A 5,465-nucleotide genomic window follows, 5' to 3' on the forward strand; every position below is an offset into this window, starting at 1 on the left:
AAAAGAAGTAGATTGATAACCTTCATACATTATTAAAGCCTAGAGATTAGTATACACACCTTTAGTAATCCCAAGTACAAACAAATCCTCTAGGCAACTAAACTTCTTAGAAAGTTCTAAGAATTTATATGCTGAGGGCACCAATGGGCTGTAAAAGTTCTGACGAGACTCACCTGGGTCCTCATCCACACCCTGCCCAGGGGATCCATTTAAAATCAGCTCTGAGCTGTTAGTCTTTGTTTGAGGCTTGTTGTAGCTGCACTTGGTTGTGGAATGTTTGATGTTGTAGTCTTGTGTGTACCTTGTTGTGGATCCTGGCCTATAGGCTGATTTCCTAGCTTGATTTCAGTCCTGTCTTTTCGTTGTAGATATTGGTTGCTGGATTAGATTCTACCTGGAGCTGTGTTCCTAGTGTGACCTCGGACTTGCGTTGTTGCTGTGGCTGCCTGCTCTCCTTGCTCAGGTGCTGTGGGATGGGTCCTGGGTGGTGGGACCCCTGCCCTGCTCCCTGTTCCTGTACTTGGCTTCCTGTGCCCTTACCCAGCCCTACCACCCTGAGATGAGAACTGCTCAAACTGCTCAAACAGAGAAAGGAGTGATTGCCCAATTCTTATCTAAATCAGCCCAAATCTATTCAGGAGTGCTCTAAAATTGGTCACTTGAGAAAGTCTTCTATATTGAGTATAACCTTCTAGATCAGAAAGAGTCAAAAGTGTCAGTAGTATAGATTTCTGAATACATTTAGTATCTTTAATCACAAGATTCTTAAAATAGCAGAAGAGTCTTTCAAAAAAGGATAAACACTGTGGGTAATGTAACAACCCTGTATTGTCATTGATTTAAAACTTCTGCAAGTTTAAAGCACTGGTGTTTTATTTTAGAATAAATTCATAAATTTTTAAACAAGTTGGTTGTTACTCAAGCAGGTACAAAACCTCAAAGATTCAAGAAAAAATCAGTGTTTTTCAAGGTACCCCAGTTACATCATAATAAAACAAATAATTCAAAAGCTGTTTAAATAGAAGATTTCAGTCACAAAATTGCAGGGCTTAATAGGGAGCTTCCTTTATGGACAGGTGATGCCCAGGTCTCCGAGATGTTTTGTTAAATCCTCCAAAGCACCAGTGTCTATATCATTGCTGGAGATGGTATTGATGTGACCTGTGTCCATCCACTCAGCCTGTTTTCTGCAGCACCATTTCACTGCTGGACACTTCTGTAGCTCTTTTTTCCTGAGAGTTGTGGCATCAGAAAAACTTTGAAACATTCCCAGTGTTTGGCTTTAGGTAGATCACTGCCCATGATCTGACATAAGGTCTGGGCTACAACCTGTACCCAGCAGTCAATTGTAAGCACTCTGTCTTGGTCACAAAAGAGATTAATTTGGATGTCTGAAACTAAATTAGACTAAAAAGTGAGCTCAGTGGGAACTAAATGTAACATGGGTCAGTAAGCACTATAATCATGGCACTTCTCATGCTGTTTTAAGAAATGTGCTGAAATCTCATGTTTGCACATGTCTGGTATAAACCTGCATGAGCAGTCTCTCTGGTTACCCTCCAAGTGATCCCTGCCTTCATGTGGCATGGTCGCCTAAAGCTCTGCTGTAAATAAAGCTCAGTAACAGCCCCAATCCTACCAGGCATTCTGCGTCCTCCAAAATGCTTGTGTCACTGCAAAAGTCAGAAGAGCTGAAGTATACCCAGCTTACCCTCCAGTGACAGTATTAAATCATTATTTCTCAATGTGTAAACAATATTTACCTGTATTACAGCACTAATCTTCCTGAATTAAGACCTAATACCTTTTTTCATACTAAACCATTCCAATACCGTTTGGTAGAAAAGACAAGTACCAGTAAAAAAAAAAAGTGAAAAATAATAGAATCGTAATTTATGGTAGCTTGTCATTCTATGATAGTAAGATTTCAAAATGTTTGTTTTGAAGATTATTTTATAATGATAGTTTAAAACTGAGCTAATTATATCTATTTAATGAAACAAGTATTCATTTTACCCTAAACCAAGAAAAAACACTGAACTTTGTCTGTTGTTTTTTAAATATTTAGCATTTTTGTGGTGTTGAATTATATCCTCCCATGTGTGTCCTAGTTGCTCCTTTAGGTGACATAAAATTTCTGGGTGTACTTAACAGACAGCTTTTTAACTATGCAGCAGAGCTGGATTTGATTTCATAATTTAAAAATTATTCAACTTCATTGCAGTCTCTGGAGTTAAGCCAGAAATTACTTCTGGCTCATGCAGTAGCCTATTTAGATAATTTTAAGATTAAGTGTTTCCTCACTCACAGAAAAAAAGAGCTACGGTATCTAGAGCAGACACAGCATCATACAATTCAGCTGAGTTATCTTTTAGTCTATTAATAAAATATATCAAGTAGTCTTCTAGCCTCTAAGGCTTTGTGATATTTATAGCACTTCCTCTAAGTGGATAGTATTGATGTAATTTAAACATCTATTGTACATTTATTGATACATACACAAATTAAAAGCCCATGTTCTAGTAAGTTAAATGCATATATTTTTCTTATATGTTTTTGATGTTCTGATACTAATAATTGATATCAGAAAGCCTTATGATACTCAATACAAATAATGTTGCAGAATTAAAAAAAAATCTTATTTAAAATGCATATCATGGGCAAAGATATTTCTTGACTCTGATGCCCTTTGTGGCTACGCAGCTCCTTCAAGCAAGGTAAAAATTGGAGTGCAGATAGTGGACTATTCAAAATAAAAAGGGAGTCTATAAACGATACAGCCCCAAACCCTGTCATATAAGACCATTTGTAGAAGAAATACAGCTTTGGTAGTGCTAGCTTCCAAATAATAAGAAATACTTATTTTCACATGCACAATGTGTGAGACTCTTACCTACTTCTCTTACCAGTATCAGTGAGTCATACTAATGTCAAAGCATTTAAACCTTCTGCACAGCTCTGTGCTACTTACTCCATTTCCAGGGAGACCAGTGAAAAGCTTGAATCACTCAATGCAAAATGAGTTTCACTGTTGCTTCACATCTTGGATGAGCAGTTGGACCAATGAATTGCAACCTGCACTTCCAACCTTCTGCCATGTAGGCAGGTCAAAGCAGAATCTATTTGCAAATAGGAATTGTCTAACCATCAGCCTCTATTTTCTGCCTGTTTTCTGTGGCCTCCTTCTCCTACACAACTCTAACAGCATCACACACACCATAGAAATGGTAACTATGCCTTATGCACTTATGAAAGACAAACTTAGCTTTTCCTTGTTGCTTTAGGAGTAACAAGTGCATGTTCCCCTGTTTTACCTTGAATTTTGTACCATTGATGTTAATTTTTCACAAGTGTTTATGACAACTACAGAGTTTTTGGAAAAAATACTGGTGTTCCATTGAGGTTCTCTTCTTGCCTTGATCTTTTATTTATGCCACTTCTTACTTCAGTCAATCATCCCCCACCAGATAATACTTTTAACCCATGCTACAGGTAAATTATTGCAGTTACTCAATCAATCCACAAACTTGTACGTATTGCCACTAAAGAGTTATATTTAATTGGTAAAAAAATATTTTAAGTGCATGTGTATAAATAATACATACACTTTTGCTCTGAAGTGATTACCAAAATGTGGTGTCTGTCATTATGCTACTAGAAAAATACTGACACTCAATGCCTGCAGGTTCCTGTGAGTGCTTGCATATAGCTTTATTGATCAGGTGGAAATGATTAGCTCATGTTGAACATCTAAATTACTTTAGCACACAATATAGGGTAAAACTGCCTGAGGTCAATTAAGTGTATGCTTCAGGTATTTGGTGTTAATTTTTGAATGGTTCTAGTTCATACATGGTGTTAATGTACAAGTACAGTATTGTAACTAGTACAGACAGTTATTACTTGCCTGTTCTGATTAGAGGATAAAGAGAATGTTGCACTCACTGTACTTTATTAGATAAAGATGTAAGGATGGTGGCATGAGCAGAAAAACAGCATCAAAGGCCATACTGCTTAGCAGTATTACATCACTGGGAAGTCATGACCTCAGCAATATTCACTTTATACCTGAAAGGAGTGGAGGGTGTTCAGACTCTGCCTGTATTAGCTGTACTACCAAAGAATAACATGTTTCTATTTGGACCTGTCTTGTTTAATGTATTTATCAGTTAGGACAAGGCAGCGGAGTACACTCTTTTCAAGTTTTCAGTTGGCCTCAAACTGTGGGGCGCCATCTGGTATGGTTGAGTGCGTGCTGCCATTCAGAGAGGCTGGAGGAACGGGGTGACAGGGACCTTATGAAATACAACAAGGACAAATGTGAAGTAGTGCATGTAGGAGGGAATGATACAGGCCAGGGAGCAGCTCTGCTGAGGAGGATCTGGGGGTCTTGGCAGAGAGCAAGCTGAGCATGGTCAGCAACATCCTGGGCTGTTAAACAGCAGCATGGCCAGCAGATGGAGAGAAGTGACTATGCCCTTCTATACTGTGCAAGCTAGACTGTATTTAGATACTTTGGTCCAGTCCTAGACTCCACAATACCTGAAAGATAGGGATAAATGAGAGTTCAGCAGAGGGACACCAAGATGCCTGAGAGCTGGAACACTTTGTCTGTGAGGAGAGGTTGAAGAAACTGAGTTTGTGCAATTGGGAGAAGAGCAGGTTTTTGTGAGGACCTAAAAGGAGGCCTTCACCTTCCTGGTGCTTACAAAGAGTTTATAAAGAAAATGGGCCTAGTCTCCTCATGGTGGAGGGATAAGAGACACCAGCCAGAAAATGAAATGAGAAAGGCTTGGCTGCACTGAAGGTCTGCCCTGAGGACAGTCAGGCGGTACACCAGGCTGCCTGGGGAGGTTGTGCAGTTTCCAGCCTTGGAGGTCTGAGTTCATGGCTGAGATTGCTTTGAGCAGGAGGTTAGACTACAGATTCCCAGAGGTCTCTCTTGTGCCTGCAGCTCTCTCATTAAGAGCCTTCTTGAGGCCAGTTTCTGTCTATTTGTTTTTACACCAGTCATGTTATTGAAGCAGTTACTTTTGCATTTACTCCATCGATTTATTTATGAGCCAGTTATGAAGCAAAAATCTGGAAGTTTCCTCTTTTAGTCTTTGTTATGTTCAATGAGCCACTCTCTTTCATAGCCTGCCCTTCAGGTCTCTCGACTAGGGGCTTTGCACACAGCTTCAACCCAGACTTCAGCCGTTGGTGACTAGGATGACCCAAAGTATCCGAATTAGGTCATTTGCCGCGTTGTTGGTATTTCTCTATTTGTACTGGAAACGTTTAGCGCGATACAACCGTGTAAATGCGGGAGGGAGAGCTGAGGCGAGGCGGAGCTGCCTGAGCGGCTCGTCTCCCGTCTCGGCGGCCAGGGGATGGCAGGGAGCGCCTGAAGCATCGCCCTCCCTCCTTCCTTCCTTCTACCCTCCTCCCCCGCACCGGCCTGCCTCCTCCCTCTCGCCGCCAAG

This window comes from Columba livia, chromosome 8 (assembly GCF_036013475.1).
Source record: "Columba livia isolate bColLiv1 breed racing homer chromosome 8, bColLiv1.pat.W.v2, whole genome shotgun sequence".
In the NCBI taxonomy this organism is placed as follows: domain Eukaryota; kingdom Metazoa; phylum Chordata; class Aves; order Columbiformes; family Columbidae; genus Columba; species Columba livia.